Genomic DNA, 20,343 nt, shown 5'->3' on the forward strand with positions numbered 1-20,343 from the left:
GGTCTGGGGTGCCAGCCGGCTCGGGGCCAGCAGCCGCGCCCCGCGGTCCCTCTGTCTGCCACTCCACGTGGTCAGGATCAACAGTTTGTTGAGCTCATCAGTGACACCTTGAACTTTTCATAAAGAAAATGGGTATTGCACCGGGAGGGTTTGGCCGCGGCCGCCGGGCCGGGTCGTGCTTAATATTCAATGATCTCGCTCGCGCCTCCCCCTCCTCCCCTCGCAGAAATTCCACCGAGTCCGTTACTGGGCTCAGACTTTTAAGTTAATTTACTGCCCCCCCCCCCCCAACCACCACGACCGACCTCGGCTAGTAACCAGCGCCTCCGGGGCCAGCCCCCCCACCCCCAGCTCCCGCCTGAAAATGACATTTCGCCGGCGTCTCCGGAGGGGGCTGAATTTCACTTTGTAACTTTCTGCGGAACCCGAGCCCGGGTGGCAGCTCGGGTGGTGGTATCGTATGCAAATACGCATGCTGACGTTACAGATCATGTGGGTTTTGGCGTAGATTCCCCACTGATCGAGACATTTTTTTTTCCCCTTTTTTTTTTCCCTTCTTTTTTTTTTTTTTTTTTTTTTTCCCCTTTTTAAAATTTTTTGGCCGCTGTTCCCCGTCTCCGGGGGCTTCTCCTGTCCGTCTGTCTGGCAGGCCGGCCGTGCCCCTCTTTCCCACGGAGCCCGGCGCCCGGTGGGGAGTGGGGAGTGGGTGGGGGGAGCCAGCAGAGTTCCATTTTGGAACGCCCGTGCCGCGTCTCCGCGCTCCCAGCCCGGGTCCCCGCGTCCCCGGCCCCGGCGCAGGTAAGAAACTTCGCCTCGGCGCCCGGCACCCCCCGCCCGGCGCCGCCAGCCCCGAGCCCCGCACGCCGGGCGCCGGCCACTCCAGCGCAACTTTCCCACCGCCGCCGCCGCCGCCGCCGCGGCTCCCGAAAACGTGTTGTTAATGGGACTTGGCCGGGGCTTGTGATTGGAAAGGGGGGGGCGGGGGAGGAGGTGCGGGGGGGCGGGGGGAGGGTGCGAGCCCTTTTGCAGGGTGGGAGGAAAGAAGAGGATCCGGAGCTGGCGGTGGGGGGTGGGGGTAGCGTGGGGGGGGGCGGGGGGAGATTTTTTTTTTTTTTAAGAGTTTTGATGACAAGTTTGGATAAACGCGAGCCGGAGCGAGGAGGAGGAGGAGGAGGAGGAAAAACATGTCTACGTTTCCCTATGTCGACATAAGCCACAAAAAAATATGGCGTCCGCTTTCGACAGGGCGTTACGTAGACCCGACTCTGTTTTTATTTATTTATTTATTTCGCGGCCGTCTCCCTCCCTCCGGGCCCGGGCGCGGCGCTTTGTGCAGGCGGGGCAGGTCCCGCGGGGCCTCCGGCGGGACGGGGCCGGGGCCGGGGCCGGGGGGGGGCCGGGGCCGGGCCGGGCCGGCGGGTTCGGCAGGCGCGGGGCTGCGTGTGCGAGCCGCCCGCCCTCCCCCGCGCTCCCCGCGCTCCCCTCTTCTCCCCTCTCCCGGTGACGATTCGCCGTCCTGTGGTGGCAGGAAGCATGACGCCGTGGGCTGAGCTGCCTCTGCTCTCGGCGCCGCCGGTGGCTGCGGGCGGCCGCGCGAGCTACCTGCCGGGGGCAGGGCGGGAGCGGCCGGCTCAGGTGGCGGGGCGCCCGCGAGTGGGGGAGGGGAGGGAGCGGAGGGCAGGGCAGGGGAGGGGAGGGGGGGAGGGCGGGGAGGGGGGGGCCGGGGGCCGCGGTCCGCCGCCGCCGGCCGGCCCACGCCCGCCTCTGCCCGCCGATGCGCCCACGCTCGCCCCCGGAGCGGCAGCTGGCGCTGGCGTCCGCCCCACGAGAGAGCGGCTCATCTTTGTTGGTGTTGCGGCGTCTTTGTGGCCTCCCCGGGACTTGGTGTCCTCGCCCCTGCAAACTTGCCCTCTCCCCCCGCCCTCCCTCTGCAGGAGGCTGCGGAGACGGAGAGGAGCGGAAAGTTGGGAGCCAGTGAGCATCCCAGGACGGTCCCCTCGGCCCCGCAGCCTGCGGAGCGCGCTCTCTCTCTCTCTCTCTTTCTCTCTCTCTCTCTCTCTCTCGGTGCTCGTCAAGGCTGGGGAGAAAACTTGGGGAAGCCAAGTTGTGATTTGCTCCGGCTTCCACCTGATTGATCGGCTTCAAAGCCAGTGGGGTCTCTGCCTTCCAGTTTGGGGACTGCCTTTTGTTTGTCCGGGCGGTGGGGAGCAGAGGTGGGGGGACGCTGACTTTCCCTGGACCCATCCCCTGGGAGAGAGGCATTGGCCTGCGGACCCCTGGCGTCCTCTGAGTCTTGCCAGGCCCTAGAGTTCTTCCCCTACCTGATGCATCTTGGGTCAAGTCAGCAGCAGGCCCCGTTGGGCAGGATTTGGAGGGGCAGGAATCCCTCCCCTTAATCCCTTGGGTAGCTCAGACCTCCCACACTTACCCTGTTAACCCCCCCCCCCCTCACACACACACATACACACACACACACACACACACTCCTTTATGTAGAGCAGAAATTAATGCCTGTTGAAGTGAAGGGGTGAGCTTCTGAGAGCCCTTCAAGATTTCAGTCAAAAGGTGATTTTCTATTTATGAGGGCCCTGAGTTTAAGCAGTTCAGTCCCAGGGCAGCAATGTCAAGACGCATTTGGATGACAACCAAGTGGAATAAATATCTTGTAAAATGGCATGTTTAAAAGTAAAAATAGATTAATGGAGCCCTCAAGTGCTTGAATGGAACTAACATAAAGGTTTTGATTCAACTTTAAAGGGAAAATTATATAAAGCTGTATATACACACTTCTTTTCCCGAGGGGGGGGGGAGAAGCACTCGACAAGATTGAAATGCACCTGACAGTAACTGGACCCGTGATCTGTGGGAATCTTGTTGGTGTTGAAAAGCCATGCTTTGATTGTTCTTGTGTGCACATGTGCCTTCTGGCTAGGTTTGATGTCAGTGAGGTTCCACCTGAAGTTAACAGCTTCTTAAGGGGAATTTCAGAAGCCAAGGATTCAGGGTAAATGTGATACATGAACCAATCCCCATTGAGAGGAAAAGATCAAAATGACAGGGTTTGTTGGTACTCGAGAAAGGTATTCTCCGGATGTAAATGCGGTGCATCTTGACCTGCAGAAAGGGAACCCCTCTCAACTGTCTCCTCTACACCAGGGCCGTGTGATTGAGTGGGATGCCACGCGTTTGACAAAAAGAATAAGGACAATGTTTGATAATGGTTGCTGACATTTACTGTTTTAGTAGGCCAGCACGATGCTTTATATTCCACAGGCTTTATGAGTTAATTCCCACCAAAAGCCCGTGAGATAAGTACTGTGATTATCCGCAGTTTACAGTTGAAGAAACCAGAGGCTCAGAAGGGTGAAGAAATTTGTCCCAAGCTGCAGAGTAAAAAAAATGAAGTCAGTGTGCCAAGCCAGGCCTTATTTCAATACCCTCCGTATGGCAGCTCTGGGGTATGGGGAGTCCTCATTATACGAAAAAGTAAAGGGACAGGTGCAGGTATGAAAAAGAAGGAACAGTGACCACTGCCTGGGGGTCCGAACTCCAGAACTTTCCTGGGCTTCACTCCCTTACTCGTTAATTTAGCAGCTATGTGTTGATTTATTTGTTCATTCAGCCGCTATAATAATCATCCTAATAAGAGTGCAGTCATTAAACATTTTTATATGCCAAGATCCCTTGTAAGTGCTTATGATTATTTTGTCTTCCTGACAACCCTGTGGGGTAAGTACTGTCACCCTCTTTTATAGATGAGGAAGCAGAGGCACAGATAGGTTCTGCAGCCTGCCCAAGACCAGTTAGTAAGCGGAGCGCCAGACCCCAAAATGCGCACACTTTGTGCCCCAGTGCACCGCTCTAGACATTATCGAAGTACTGGTGGCATAAAGCTCCCCCAACCTCAATGCAAAACACTGCTCCAGGCCCTAGGAGAGGCTGGCAGGATCCGGACCCCCTACCCCCTAGGAATCTGAGCTGCAGGACAGGCCAAATCAAGCAGGATTAACTAAGTGCTGTAATTGAGAAAAGCAACTGCTGTGGGAGCGTCATTACTGTGCTCCGAGGGAATCGTGGAGGATTTCCTAAAGGGGGTAGCATCTCAACTGACCCATGGAATGACAAGGAACAATGTCTGGAGGTGTGTCGGATATGATTGCATTCAGCTGGTAGCAGCAGAAATCCTAACTACCGGCCGCTTAACGGGAGGGGGGCTTACTTGTTTGGGACAGGGAGAAAGGAGAGTGGGGGTGATGCCTCCACTGTCCTGGGGACCCAGGCTCTGCCTCTCCACTATGCCATCCTTCTTAGGTATAGGCCTTTGGCCCCAGGTCTGTGTTCTTGAGGGGAGAAGGTGGTTGCTGTGTCTCCAGGCTTCACATCTCCATCCCAGGGAAGAGAGAGCAGGATGAGTGAGGCTTAGAACATTTACCTGTATGGCTTCACTGTTTCATCTGGGAAGAGCTGCCTCTCCGGGACTTGTGTCCCTAGGTCATCGACCAGAGCTGTGCCACCCGGCCACCCAGGGAGGGACAATCATGCATTTGGGGGGTAGGCACATTGCTGCCCTGAGCAAATTGGGGTGAACGGTGGAATGGTTGTTGAGTTGGTGCATAAAGAATGGCCTAAGAGGAGAAGAGGAAGACAGGTGTTCCTGGTGAAGGCAAAACTGTGTCCTGGGAGCTGTGCGTATTCTGAGGAGGTAGAGAAGGGGATGCAGGGAAGGTTCTGCGAAGAGATGGTGCCAGATTTGGGGATGGACGTGAAGGAGGTTGGCTTTTAATCCATAGGTACTGGGGAGCTACGGTTGGTTTCTAAGAAGGGACAGTAGTGTGTCTTGTGCTGACTAATCAGCTTGGTTCTTACTTCAAATGAGTTCTGGAAAGTTTTGGACAGGGGCCCAGTTTTACCTTAGGGCGGAAAGAAGAGAGTACAATAAGAAAGGGAGGGAGATGGGGAGATTTCTTTTAGGTCTTGCCAATAGGAATCCAAAGTTAACCTGATGTTAGTCAACTATTACTAGCTCTCCCTTGTCGTATCTCAGCAGAACTGAAAACCGTGGAGGTAGGTACCATTATTCCCCCGAGCACCCCACTTGGCCTCTCTCCTGACCATCGGATACCTGGGTCCTACCTGCATCAGCAGAATAACTTTGGCCATGACCCTTCACTTTTGCTCTATTTTTTTAAGGATTTATTAGAGAGAGAGAGAGAGAGAGAGAGCTTCAGTGTGTAAGCTGGGGTGGGGGTGAGGAAAGGGGGGAGAGAATCCCAAGCAGACCCCCTACTGAGCACAGAGTCCAAAGCAGGGTTCGTTCCCCTGATCCTGAGATCATGACCTGAGCTGAACTCGAGAGTCAGACGCCTAACGGATAGAGCCACCCAGGCCCCCTGCTTCACCTTTGCTTTAAATCAAGGGGATGACATCAGAGGCCCTTCTGTTAGGTTTTCCCCACTCTGGATCCTCCAGCAAGGACTGACATCCCTGATTCTCTGCTCAGTTTATTAGCTTTATGACTTTGAGCTGTTACTTATCTCTCGAGACCTCAATTTCCTCATCCCGAAAATGAAGATTGTTCTAATAGCTGGGTGTTAGAACCCCCACCAGTATTAGGGGTTATTGTGCACCTTGAGAAGAAATTTATGAAAGAAAGGGCTTAGCACAGCACCTAACACTGTGTTCAGGACACACCTCCTATTGTCACCATCATCACCACCAGCATCATCATGGTCACTGCCCCATGACCTCTGGCATGTGACCTTATTGTATCCTTGAGGTGCAAAGTGATTAACATACATGGATCTTTATCATTGATTCCAAGACCAGACTGTCCCCATCTCATTGTGTCCTCCTCCCTCCCCTGCCATGTGCATACGCACTGGTTGGTGGCAGGTCTGAGCAACCACTGAAATGGAAAGCCTTCCCGGAATATCGCAGTGAGACCCTGGTGCAGTATTCAGGTACTGTAATGTGCTGTGTCATGGTCAAATCCAGACAGCGCAGTTCTAAAAGGATGCTTGGCTACTCACATGCTCCTGTGGTAGCAATCAAGTAGACTTTGCTTTTAGTATTGACAAGGTAGTTTCATTTTTTAACTGAAAAAGAAAAATCCCCCCTGATTCCCCTCCCCCACCATTCTGGAAGGCCCCCACCCTACATGGAACAGGTTGTGATTTTAAGAGCATCCACCCACAATCTATTTCCTGTTTCTATGCTTATAGTCATGCGTTTTTGAGAGGGCTTGGTTGGCAATGGTGTGAGTGTACCTGTGCGAGTGTAGACCCCTGAGGAGAAAGATGGTCCTGACAACAGTATGTTGTCTTTAAAAGTTTAAAGTGGAATATAAAAAGGCCCCCAAACACTGGTTCTGGCTGACACCTGTCCCTACCCCCCCCCCCCCCCGTGAACAATTTACCATTTAAAAGCCACAGTTCCCACACATTCTTCCTCCTTTTGCCCCCCCCCCCCAGCCCACTAGTACTAGAAACACTTAGTGGAGATTAAATCTTATTACACAGTGTTTCACTGCAATAGTAGTTACCACAGAGAATCTGCAGTGAATGAAGTGCCTGTACGATTGATCCACGGGGGGATCGATGTTAAGGAGTATGATCTGGGCATTCACTCTGGTATAAGAGATTTGTGGTATGTTTTGGGGGCACACGGGCTTGGTCTGGGACAGAAAAGTGAGAACTATATTATGGGTTTACTTTGGGGTTTAAAGCCATGCTGGGTTTACCCTACAGGGGAAAACCAGCAAAATCCTGGGAACCATTTGCTGTCAACTTCTTTCTGTGTGGGGAGTAGATTCATGTCACCCCAGGGCCTCAGAGAGTAGCCAAGTCGAGTTAGCTCCTCCTTTGGGAGGGAACTGTCCCTGTGGGGGGCCCAGGACAGACTCTGGGAGAGAGAAGAAGCCCACTGTTGAGAAGGGAATAGGGAAGGCATGAACAAGACTTCCTGGGCTATAGGTTCTCGGTGGCCTGGTTGGGTGGCTGCAACTGCAGCTTTAGACTCCAGAACACCTGCAGAAGACCGAGAAAGGGCCAGAAGTCTAAAGCGAGGAAGCAGCATGCACTCATGCATTCATGGGCTGTGCAAACACGATGCTGTACATCAGCGCTGCAGAAAGACTCAAGAAAAACCCTCCTTGGTGGGGCTGACATTCATCCCCGCCCCCCAGCTGTCTTGCCCCTCACCCCTTGCCTCATCTACCCTGACTGGTGAGATGGCACTAAGCTCCCTGTGCACCCAGACAACACCGCAAACACATGGTGTTGCCACCCGAGGAACAGCAACACTCCCCCAAACTGAACGCCTGCTATGTACCGGGCACTCTGCTAAACACTTTCCTTTCACTGTGTCGCTCAGTGTGACCATGAGGGGTGCTGCCAGAGAAGGAGGGTAGCCCCATTGCAAAGACAGGAAACCAAAGCTCAGAAAGGTTAGGTGCTTGCTGGAGGCCACAGAGAGGAGGGAGCCAAGTCAGGATTCGAACTCACATCAGTCTGGTCCCAAGGCTCATGTTCGTCGCTGTCCCCAGGTCTTTCTGAAGTCTTCTGGAGGTGCCCTGCCCCAGGATGGAAGTATGATGAGAAGGGGCAGCTTTAGAACCATGTTTCTGGGCAGTCTGATTGCTTTTTTGCTAGAGGGGTGTAAGGGTGTGGGTGTGCATGCGTGCATGAGTATGTGTGTGTGTGTGTGTGTGTGTGTGTGTAAGTTTAGTCAAAACAGAAGAGCTTTCCAAAATCCATGCTTCTAATCCCTAGTCCTCCAACTACCCCACCACCACCACCCACCCCAAGAGAGACAACTCTAAAGCCTCCATCAGTGTCTAAGAGAACATTCTTCAGAGGGCACTGCACCCTTTCCACCCTCTCCTTGGCTGTAGGGAGAAGGAGTCCCGGGGGGACTGCACTCCTGGGGACCATGGAGAATCTGGGTGCTACTTTCGGGATGCTGAACGACCTTGCCAGCCAATGGGGGAAGGAGATGGAGGGAGCGGGCGTTGGGAGGGTGGAGATGGCTGTGTTGCTGTTTTTATACAATAAAAGAGGATCATTGTAATTGGGAGCCCTTGAATCATAACACGTCTGCCTATGGCTCTCTCCAGCTGCAGAGCCATTTAGTTAAATAGCGCACAGAAAACTCCTTTCAGCTGATAATACTTTCCCGCTGTTCTTAAAATACAAGACTGAGCCGAACTGCTGTAACGACAAAGCCATCTCAGGCTCCCCCAGCCCCCGGGTGTACCCAGAGCCCCCACGGAATCTCCTGAGCCTGCGGAGGAGGACATTTAGAAATTATTTTCATTTGTGCTGCACCCTTGCCTTTTTGGAAACAGCTCCTTTAAGATATTTGCACACAGTCTGGTCGGAGCTGGATGTCATAGCCAAGTTGTTGGGTGGGGGGGGGGGGGGGGGCGGTGGCCCGGAAGGGGCAGAGAGAGGCCAGAATGCTGGTAGGGATAAGGTGTGTTTTTGCTTTTTTGTGGAGGGCACTGGGAAGTGGGGAGATATGCACTGCCCCCCTGGCCAAGAAATTTAGGGGAAGGGACGGGGGTGGCTCCAGGCAGCAGCGGAGAGAAGCACAGATCCTCACGGAACCTCCCCTAGCAGAGCTGCTGAGGGTTGGCCGTCCTGTAGAAAGGCCTGTTACCCTCTTCTGAGGAACTTTGTGTCACAGGATTAATTGCGAGCACGCAGGGAACGTCTGCCAGAGCCACACAGCTCAGGAGAGCTGAAGAGTTCACATTGTCTCCAAGAGCAAGGGCTCTTGGGCACACAGAGCCACAGGGTAGAGACCATTTGGATCACGCCGTGGGCTAATGGTAGGCATCCCAAAGACGGAGGGCTGTACTCGGCACTGTGAAATCGAACAGGGCCTGACTTCAGCACTTTCAGAAATGGGATTTATGAGTCTTCTGGTGCAAAGTCTAATGCCCTCTGGGATCTCTGGAGGAACAGGTCGGGGAGCAGGGGATGAATCTCATAGCAGCATGTGCAATAGCAGGATCAAGGGATGTTCTAGCTGGAAGGAACCTTAGGGAGCACCTAGCCCAATGTAGGGAAACTGAGCCCCAGAGAGGTAAGCAAATTTGCCCAAGATTACACGATCACATGGCAATATATCACTCTTCCTCGTCTATACGGTCTAGCTTGCAGCTCTTGTTTCCTTGGGCCTTCCCTAACCTCTTCTTTGCCCACTTCTTTCCCTCCGTCCAATCAGCACACACTTAGCACCTGCCAGAGGAGGAAAGTGGCGTCCCTGTCCCTGCGCACTGGATGTCCTCCGTCATTGGCACTTAGCAACCACAGTGGTCATCATGCTGACACTGTAGGCACAGTGCTGAGCACTATTTGTGGGTTAGTTCGTGAAAGTCCCAGAGATAGAAGAAGTCTTATCTCTTTAACAGGTGAGGAAGAGTGGAGCGGGAAGCCCCTTGCCCAGGGTTTCTGGGAGCCAGGCAGCCTTCCCTGGCACCCGGTGCTCTCCACACTGGGCCACGGGCAGCCTCTCCCGCCCTGCGTGCACCTGTGGCCCCCCCGGCCCTGATGACAACGAATGGCCCAGTGGCCAGCCGCCGCCAAGGGTGACACAAGGATGCACGTGCATTTGGGGCTTGGCATAGGGCTTTCTCATGCGTAGTTCCTCCCCCCCACACACCAATTTCTGGAATACCAACTGTGTGTAGGCACCTCACACCATCACATCGTCACAGCAGAGCCCAGGTGAGTGACCCTGCGGAGCGGGTAGTGTGAGGACAGAGGCAGGATGCAACGCAGGTCTATGGAATCCAAGAGTGGAGCAGTTTTATCCACCTCAGGCATGCTGTAGCCATCACTGGCTGATTGGGAGTCCTCTGTGGACAGGGACAGGTCACTTAGGGACACAGGATCACCAGGGGCTGCCCAGGTTAGTTTCCCTGAAGTCCCCCTAACATTAAAGGAATTTGAGGCACTTCAGGCAACTTTCAACTGAGCAGCAGGTACTTGAGCATATATAGAAGTACCGATTATAATATATAGGGTGCTGGGTGCCAGGCCCTGTGCAGCTCTGGACGTGGTGTTAGCATTAGCCTATATTTGAAATGAACTGAAGGTGTGACGGGCACACCTTAAAACTCACCCATTTATAAAGTGTACGATTAATTGATTTTTAGTGTATTTACATTTGTGTAGCCATCACAACAATCTAATTTTAGAACATTTCCATCATCTCAAAAAGAGATACTGTGCCCATTAGCCGTCATGGCCCAGCCCTCTCTGCAGCCCCCTTCCCCAAGCCTAGGCCATCTGTTCTACTTTCTGCCTCTACAGATCTCCCATATTGGAGAAACCATATAATATGTGGTCTTTCCTATTTAATGTCTTTCATTTAGCATAGGGTCCTGGAGGCTCATCCGTGTTACAGTGCATCAGTACTTCATTGTTTTCATGGCTCAATCGTATTCCGTTGTGTGGCTGTGTCTGCAAGGGCTGCCGTAACAGAATGCCACAGACGGGGTGGCTTCAACAACAGACATTTATTTTCCCATAGTTCTGGAGGCTGGACATTCAAGATCAAAGTGTAAGCACATTCGATTGCTTCTGAGGCCGCTCTCCTTGGCTTGCGGATGGCTGCCTTCTCACATGGCCTCACGTGGCCTTCCCTGGTGTCCTTCCATGTGTCCAAATTTCCTCTGATGAGGACACCTGTCAGATTGGGTTAGGGCCCACATTAATGGCTTCATTCTAACTTTATTGCCTCTTTAAAGACCCTGTCTCCAAATATAGTCACATTCGAGGGCACTAGGGATAGAGCTTCAATGTATGAATTGGGGAGGGAATACAGTTCAGCCCCTATTTCGTTTATCCATTCACCTGTCAGCAGTCGGGTTTCCACATCCATTCCACAGCATTGTAATGCTGCTGTGAACATTTGTGTGTTTTCACTTCCCGTGGGAAGACCCCCAGGAGCGGAATTGCCGGGTTAGATGGTCACTGCATGTTTCACTTTCTGAGAAGCTGCCTCACTGTTCTCCACTGTGGCAGCACCATTTCACATTCCCACCAGCAGGGTACGAGGGTTCTGATTTCTTGACATCTTTGCCAACCCTTGGCATGGTCGTAAGCCCTATTTTACAGGAAAGGAAACTGACCACAGGTTGGGGAAGGGCAGTCACGTGGCTAGAGGGCAGAGGAGCAGGATTCACACGCCAGCCTGACCAGCACACTACCCAGGACCTGGACCAGGGGGAAGCAAGTGAGGTGTTGAGTGTGCAAAATTTAAGATGATGCTGGTTGTCAGGCTGTGGCAAGTGTGAGGTCCGCACCTGAGAGGGAGTGCCCCCTTCAACTTTGTGTCCTGGGGAGAGTGTGTACATTTGTTGCTCTACACAGCTGCCCTAGCTGGACTTGCAAGGGTGGAACCCTGCTCTCAGGGTCACTGTGTGAATTACAAGAGATAACACCTGTAAAATACTTAGCACAGCACCTGACACTTAGGCAGTGCCCTAGAAATGCTGGCTCATACTGTTTTGTTATCACTGACGTATCTCTGACCTTCTGTACTGTGAGGCTGCCTCTGAGTCACTATAGTTTGAGGGATATCCTCATGCTTGGATCTATGACTAGGTGCCACACCCCTACCCCACAGAAGGGGCCATCACCCAGTGAACATGATGTGGCCTGGGATGAAGGAACTGGCCATCCAGGCTCTCCTCAGACCTGCTTAGCCAGTCTGGGGGTAGTGGGTCCTGTCCACAGAGTCCAGCACCAGCTCTGCTGGAGCTTCTGGTCTCCCCTGGCTGGGCTGTAGACACGCTGTGTCTGGCTCTGCTACCTCCAAAGCCAGGGTGTGATTCTTGTGCTCCCAGATGTGTGAAAATACCTGATGGATAATGCTTGAGGCTAAGGTGAGCCAGAGAAGGGTGGCTTCGGGTCCTTTCTGCTGAATTGACAGTCCCCTGGTTTTCCCCAGCTGGGAGAAAGGGCCCTGGTTATAACCAGATCAGCCTACTGCTCTTTCAGGGTTGGGAGGGGGTGTACTGACTGACCCTGGTAGGCGATTCGTGGAATCAACGTCAAGGTTTCCAGATATAGAAAATACGTGCCAGTTACAGAAATGATAGAAATGTGTGCTTCTGAAACACCAATTTCATGTTGTTTCATTATCCTCCTAAAATCCTCCCCATGTCACTGGTTGTCCAGGAGTCACAAACCCGAATGCTTTCGGGGGCTTTGCAGGTTGTATACAAGAGTGAAGTGGTGAAGTATAGGGCGGTAGGAAGTGGTGAGGAGGTCAAAGTGGAAAGCATCAGCCCAGTGGAAAGTGGGATGAATATGCCCAGTCTAAAGGCATTCAAAAACAATTTTATTTTCCACATGCTTTTCTAAGTCCATTCTAATGAGGACTGCCACTTAATAACTTCGAACTTGTAGGATCAAGTTCACACATCCCTGACCCTAGTGTGGTGGCTCTTTGAGATCTGGCCTCCACCTACCAGGCACATTCTGCTGTAACCAGTTGCCCCCCTGTCCAATGCCCCACACTTCAGCCCCGCAAGACTGATCCCTAAACCTCATGTGCCATCCTCTCTTCTTGTTCCTTTCCACACATAGATCCTTTTCTCTGGAAAGACTCATCCCCCAAACTTAGCAAGACCTACTTATTCCTGCTAGAGAGATAACTTGTTCCCTCCTCCAAGAGGCTAGTGTGCCATGGAAATAATGTCTTAGAAATCTTAGTACATGGAATTTTATATGTTTGCATGTCTGTCTCCCTAAAAACTATGAGTCACCCCTGCACCCCAAGGGAGAGTTTACTATTTGTCTCTGTGTTCCCAGCACCAGCACAAGGCTGGCCCACTTCATAGGTTCAAAATGAATGTCATGTTACTGGATTGTTATATGGATGAGTAAAGGACCTTTTCACCTGAGACTGTTTGGGAGCCTGTGCTCCAGGTCAGAACAAGTTAGCAAAATGCTTTGCTGCCCGCTGCTGCCCCTGGTGGCAGGTCCCGGGCCGTCCCTGGACCATTTTGTCACAGGAAGCAGTAGAGGAAGCTTCCGTCCCGTCCCAAGTTGGTTGTGTCCCAGATTCAGGATCTTTTGGCCAAACTCCCTGCCTCACTGGCTCAGCCCCACTGCTTTGTCTGGACCTCTGGCCTGTGTGTGCAGGCTGGACCCACTTCCTCCCTCTGGCTGGTCTGTACCCTCTGTATCCTCTTGGAAACACTGTCTTCACCTTCCCATATGGCATCTATGGCAATATCACAGGTGGTGGTGCATGGTCTTTCCACTACTTCCAATATTAAACTGCCTTTTTTTTTTTTTTTTTGCCAAGTCTGAACTTGAGATCAAACTCTATTGTAAAACAGGTAATAGAGAGGAAGGAAACAAACTGAATGCCTGCTACATGCCAACCATTGAACCAAGCATGTTATATACTCTACCTTGTTTTAAATTATTTAATTCTCCCAAAGACCCCACGTGGTAGGCGTTTTTATACCTATTTTATGGATGAGGAAATGGAAGTTTCAAGAAATTAACTTGCCTGAGTTATACAGGAAATGGCCAAGCTGCGATTGAAAGCTGGGTCTGAGTGACATCAGGCCCCAGGGACTTGCCACATCACAATGCTGGAGTGTTAAGAGCTGGTGTTGGGACGCCTGGCTGGCTCAATTGGAAGAATGTGCAACTCTTGATCTCAGAGTCGTGGGTTTGAGCCACATGTTGAGTACAGAGATTACAAAAAAAAAAAATAAAAAATCTCTTTGTTAAGTGGCTTAGCAAATAGGATACCAGGGACACTAGTTCTGCATTTCCTTCCAGAGTTGAAGATTTTGCTTATGAAAAGCTGCACAGGTAAAATTACTAACAGGAGCATTTTTTTTTCCTTTCCAAGGTGCTTCTTGGCATGAATGCAGCTTTTCATTCTTGCCCTCTTGCAGTTTTGTCGCCAAATCCCATCCCCCTCCCCGAGGGAAGAAAAAAATACCTGTCACAAGAGAGATGGCCACATTTGCTAAATCTTCATAATCTTGCTGGGCCATCTTATGTCACGGGAAAATAGTCTCACTGAGATTTCAGTCTGTTGTGTGTGTGGTGGAGAATAACTGGCTATTCTGACAAACATGCATGATCTGTCCGGAATGGCACTGAATAAAGATACATGAGTAGTCAAGTTAGGCTAACCTATGATGCTGTGACAAGCAAACCCCAATATCCTACTGCCTTAATAAAGCAAGGTTTCTCTCTTGCTCTTAGGAAGCTCACTGAAGGCCAGCAGCTCATCAGGGTGGCTTTCTTCCAAACTGGGACTTAGGGATCCAGGCGGCTTTGATTTGGTAGCCACATCATTTGAAACAATTGGCTTTCAGGCTGCAGGAGCATAGGAAAAGAAAATTAAAGGGCCACAAATGCACTCTTTAAAGGTATCCCCTCAACTCATAGGACCTCACCTAAGTCTAGGATGCTGGAAAGCCAGGGTATTGGGGGCATCAAGAGGTAGGGAGCGGCATGTGAATGTTTGGTGGAGTATTAGATATACCTATCCCATGAAGCCCAGGACTGGCTGTGATACTTCAGCAAATCATTGTTCCTCTCAGCCTTGCCAAGTATCAGGGAGTAAAGAGGATCGGTGGCAAAGCCCCGACTTGAACAGAGCTTCCCGACACGTATGCCATTTGGGGCTCTAAGGACAGTGCTCAGTTGTCTCACCCGGTGGGATGTGGAGTGCTCCTGATACACGGAAAGACCACCGAACATTAAAAAGAAGAAATTTTTGCAACATATTTACCTTTCTTATATTTCGTACAGTACAATTTGGTTTTACATTGAACATCCAGTGCGGCATAAAGAAAATGAACATGAGTGAGCCCATAGTTACGGCCATGTGCTCACCATGATGCTGAGCCCAAGAGTCACTCCGACAGCCCCCATTTACTTCAAACATGCAATGTGCTAGGCAGATTCTCAGCTGTATGTGGATTAATGTACGTACCCCACCCAACTCCCCTAGGAGTTCCTTACTCTTACTTTCCTCCTGAGAGAGGCCTGATTATCAGCATGTAAAAGATAAGGAAACTCTGAGGCTCTGGGAAGTGACACAGCTAGGAAAGGACAGAGGCCAGCTTCACAGGCCGATCTAGCTGATTCTCCACCCAACACTCAATTTGCAAGGTTGGGAGTACGTTGAGGGATGCAGGAAAGGCCAGGGATTAAGTGGCGGTGCCATTCACGCAGGTCATTGAATGCTCTGGGGGTATTCAGCAATGCCTCTCCATTCCAAGGTGCACCAGAAGTGTTATGGATGCTGGACACTGTTTATCCATACAGGAAATAGTCAAGTACCTACTTTGCATCAGACACCATGCTAAATATTGGGGATACTACAGTGGTGGATGAGATACTGCTTCAATCTGGACCTATTCATTTCTCTGTGGGACTTTCCAGATTTAAAAAAAAAAAAAACCTTTGAAAGAGAACCTTCAGAACCTTGATCATTCCTGCCCAGGAATGACCATGTATTTAAGTTTTGGCTTCAGAAACAAGGCACGTGTCACCTGGGCTCTGCTTGGAAAGTGAAACCCTCTTCAACCAGTTGATCCTTTGATTAACCAGCCCAGCGGCTGCTCTAGATCCTGTCTTCAGTCAGCCAACCAAAAATAAAGCCAACATTTGAGATTACCTAGTCCAAGCCTCTGAGGGTTTGTAGTAGAGGAAGCCTGGGCTCTCTCTAGGTTGTGAAATGTTCCAGGCCCTTCTCCTTCTTTAAAATGTTTCAATATCAAAGCTTGCTCCAGAACAACAGATTTTACCAATGATACAAAAAGTGTTGCTCCCTCTTCTGCAACTTCCATTCAGGAAGTGTTAAGGATACAGTGTTTTACTCTCATAGGCACTTGACACCTCTGACCAATACGCCTTTTCACTACCCCAGGTGCTCAGGGCAAGAGACCTGACAGCCCCATCTCCCCCCTAACCCCCAGATTTGAGGGAGTGGTTAAAGCAGCAGCCATTCTTCCCTCCATCACAGAGAAGGTAAAGGACACGTACAACATCAGATTTCTAGCAGTGAAACCTGGGCTACAACCCTGTGCTTTTTGCTTGTGTTTCACTCTGTGTGTGTGTGTGTGTGTGTGGTTTTCTTGCTTGTTTTTCAGTATTTTTTGCCAAGTTCTCTGGCAAAGCTAATCATTTTAGACTTCCAGGGTTGGGTGGTGTTGGTGGGAGAGATAGATTCCTATGTATGTCTATCTATTAAGTGGTTCTGAGAACTTCACATTTTTTCACTCAGGGCTTAAATTATGGAGTTTGGTCCCCAGAAAGTCATAGTGTGACTCGGTTATCTCCTGGGAGGGGAAGACTTGGTTTTAGTGACCCTGATAATCCAGTGAGGGAGCCTGCGGGGCTCGATGTTCCAGACTGACTGTGAGAAGCTTTCTGTCTAGGTGACCGGGCTGGATCCCGAGGTGTGGGCAGCCTCCCTCATTCTGAAATCCTGGAGGAATCTTGTCCTCCTGCCGCCCACCAACCTTTGCTTTGCATGAATAACAGGCATTTGAATTTACTTATGGGAAAAACAAAATGCCTTTGACTCCTCTAGCTCATCCAGTGTAACTAGAGTCCGTGTGTCTTGCAGGTCAGATGACCTTGACCACAGAAGACACCAGCCAGCATTATGCCTCTCATCCTGGCTCCATGCCATCCCACCCTCCTCTCCTGTCTTGGGTTCACATGGTCATGGTACCCGGGATGGTGGTGGCCTCTAGCTTTCCTGCTCTGCTAGGCACCCTCCAAGAGAAGCTGGTGCCAAGCCTCCAACCCCTCCTGGGAGGGGTGGTAAGTGTGTCCCGGACAGCACAGTGGAGCTCCAAGCTGTAGTGGCCACCCCTCGTGCAGAGTAGTTGCTCAGTAAATATTTGTGGAATTTCTGAAGCAGGCAGCACCAGTGAACCCACAGTGACCTGTATCTGGGACACAAGCTGTTGGAGATTTGGCACATGGGTCATTTGTTCTGGCAACTAATGAAACATCTTTGCACCATGTGCTATCAGTAACCCTAAGTGCAGGTTAACAGCAAAAGCTTGCATGAGTCAAGAGAATAGCTAGTGGTCACTTAAGAGCCAAGTCTTCTCCCAAAGGAGCAGAGAGAGCAGTGGCGGCTGGGGAGGCAGAGTGGGAGGGACAGAGGAAGAAAACATATTAAACTGCGAGAGCAAAAGAACAAAGAATACAGGTTTCCTCCCCCCAGGTGAAGACCAGGGGAGAGGCTTGCCTGAAAGACTTGTAAAAACAAAAGAAAAACCTGCCACTGGAAGTCCTATCATGTGTAGACAGGTGTTCACACACACACACACACACACACACACACACACAGCTGAACCATAGTACAGCTAAAAAGTATAGTATTTTTGAGTCTTTTGCTTGACAGGACATGGGTATTGTGCGCAACTTTAATAGAAAACATGCATTGAACTAATAGTTTTTTAAGTTCCGAGTTATACTCAACTCTGCAAATCCAGACATTCAATGAATGAAGAGACTATGTTGTGTTTGTTCAAAATTACAATCCATGAGAAAATTCTTAATCCTAGGTTTGCAGAGAGGCACTGTTTATAGCTAATTACCTACTTCATTATGGGTACCTATAATAAAACTCTCAGGGTATAGTGGGCAAAGTATCGTTTTTAACAAAAATAATTACTTGAGTTAAATATATTCCTGCAAATTTCCCATAATACCCCTTTTTGTGAAATGAGTTTTATAGGTTGGGATCTTTCCTCTCACGCAGGATTTTGACACGGAGCTTATATTTGGGGACTCTGGGAACACAGGGGAATGTTTCCATTTCAGAAGAGAACTCTAGAAACTAAGGAAGCAGAGATGTTTGGTGTCCTCCCCCCACCCCTCAAAAGCAGCTTTGGAGGAAGATGGCTATCAGTTCTGGACAGTCGTCTTTCCCTTCAGATGAGTCGACATGGAATTTTTCCACTATTCTGGAATGAACGTGTGGCCTGAAATTCCATGCACAGATGCGGATCAAGAGGCCTGGGGTCACCCAGCTCAGCCACCCACACTACCTGCTGACTTAGGGCAGGTCATTCTTTCCCTCACGAGCCTCAGTTTCCCTCCTTGTAAAGCGGGGGTGGCCTAACAACCTTCAAGTCACTTTTCTCCTCCGCAGTCTGCAGGGTAGGGTCTATCCGCTCCAGGTTGCCAGGACTTGTGCAGGTAGGGCTACCTGTCAGAAGCCAGCTGCCACCCTGACTCCCTTGCCGCAGCCTGTTGACTCAGATCTTTCTGGAAGCCTTGTACAAAAGAACTCGACTTTCCACCGAAATGGCCCATGGAACTATGGTGACGTTTCCTTGGAAAACCCACGTGGTGTTGAGCAAGCAGCCTGCTCCACGCAGCTGCTGATAGTCCAAACTCCCAAGGCAGTGGGTCTGCAACTGATTTACAGGGAAGCATCCAGAAGGGGCGGCTATGGGGGGCAGGGGGCGGGGTGCTGGCAGGTTCTCAGGTCCTGGGTGCCTGGCTGGAAAAATTAATGGGCCTTCTCCGTGAGGGGGGCAAAGCTGGCCCGGCCTGCCCTTCCACCCCTCCTCCTCTGGAATGCCGTGTTTATTTACGGCTCTGTGGATCCCTGTTTCTCTTGGGAAATCACTTCTCCCAGGGCTGGGGGAAGCTGGCAGGATGTGTCCAAAGAAGGCTCCCTTCCCCCGCAGCTAGAGCTTTTGGGAGACCAGGGGGTGGCAGCGGGAGATGCTTTAGGAGGAGAGGAGGAAGTGGGCCTGCAGGTGGTGTTGGGGACTTCTGAGTGGTCAGCGGGAATCGACACCCTCTCCTTCCCCCCCTTTTCCGTTCTGAGCCTCGAAGGAGGGTGGGGACTTAAAAGTGAAAGCAGCCAAGCAAAAGCAGCAGGATTTCCCTTTCCCTTCCCCCACCCCACCCCAGCAAACAACCCCAAAACATGACGCCAGGAGCAGAGGTGCGAGGGCTCTTAGGTTAGTAGGTGGTGTGAGCCAGACTTGGTGGTTTTTACCATCTGGCGTCTTTCTATTCAAGGCTGTGATGGTGGCTCCGGGCCCACCTCACATTCAGTGCTTCTAGTCGCTTCCTCCAGAGACTCCCTTCTCGGCTCTGCTGTTCCCTCCACTGGGAAGCCTTCCCTGAACTGGCCTCCACCCCCTGCCCCTCTAGGCCAGGGTTGCTCTATCTCAGCACCGCCAACCTTTGGGGTCAGATTTTTCTTTGTCGCAGGGGCTGTTTTGTGCCTGGAAAGGTGTGTAGTGGCTTCCCTGGTCCTCGTCTACCAGATGCCAGTACCAGACGCCAGTGGCACCTTTCCTCCAGCTCCTGGGACCCAAAGCACCCCCAGATGCTGCCAAATGCTTCCTGCAGGGCGAGACCGCGCCCTCCCTCTGAGAGCCATGGGGGGGGGGGGGCAAACCACATTCTTGGTTGTTTTCTTCACAACCCTCTTCATTCTCTGATGTGATTTCGTTTTTCTCTCTTGATCCCACTGGTGCTCCACCCTAGCAGCACATTATATTCACCTGAGAAGCTTTTTTAAGAAAAATCCCAAAGCCAGGCCCCACCCCAGGTAATTCAATCAGGATCTTGGGAGAGACTCTGTAAAAGCTTCCCCAGGTGAGTCTGCTGGCAGCCTGGGCTGAGGATCCCTGCCTTCTCCCTCTGTAAGCCACCCCATGACGGAGGCCTGAAGGTTGACCACAGTTTTAAGCACGGAGGACGATGCCTAGCACATAGTAGGGCTCAGCCCTGAGATCCCACCAGTGAGCAAATGCTCCAGAGGCCCCACCCTCCCTGGTGGGTGCTCTTTACTCTTTCACTGTTGTCACGCATGCATTCAACAAACATTCACTGAATGCTTGCTACATGCCAGGTGTGGTGCTAAATGCTGGGGATGCCAGGCTGAGTAAAACTCTAACCCCTCTTCTTGGCGCCTCCAATCTCCTAGGAGGCAAATATGCAAAATCCGAGGCCCGTAGAATGAGATCATTGCTAGACTGGCGGTATATAGAAAGCAACTAGAACATAAACCAGGAGTTCCTAAAAAGACACGGGAGAGGAACCTTGGTTGGCTTAGCGAGGTATTTTGCTTACATTTTGACACTCAGACATCACAGCAGCCCAGCAAGCTGAGGTGCAGGGAGGCCGCATGACTTCCCATAGGGGTCACCTGCCTGCATATGGTGCCGTCTGGCCTCACACCCAGATCCGCCTCCTTGAAGGCCCATGTTCCTGAGAGCATATGCTGCTGCATCCAGAGCCAGGACTGGAGCACAGGATCTGGAGCTCCTGTGTGTGCACGGACCCCTTGCAAGCAGGT

General features: G+C 51.4%; 1 protein-coding gene across 3 annotated transcripts in view; it reads left to right on the top strand.

Annotated features, from left to right (window-relative positions):
* Positions 1-280: 280 nt before the first annotated feature.
* The window catches only part of ZHX2 (zinc fingers and homeoboxes 2), a 161,647-nt gene continuing 141,584 nt past the window's right edge, over positions 281-20,343 (top strand). For 2 of the 3 annotated variants that reach the window (XM_072774363.1, XM_072774365.1), the window contains exon 1: positions 282-798. The gene's annotated coding sequence lies outside the window, so the exon portion shown is untranslated. Of the gene's footprint in view, positions 799-20,343 lie in introns of all 3 variants that reach the window. The other variant, XM_072774364.1, reaches the window with a different exon arrangement.

Source organism: Canis lupus, chromosome 14, assembly GCF_048164855.1.
Source record: "Canis lupus baileyi chromosome 14, mCanLup2.hap1, whole genome shotgun sequence".
Classification (NCBI taxonomy): domain Eukaryota; kingdom Metazoa; phylum Chordata; class Mammalia; order Carnivora; family Canidae; genus Canis; species Canis lupus.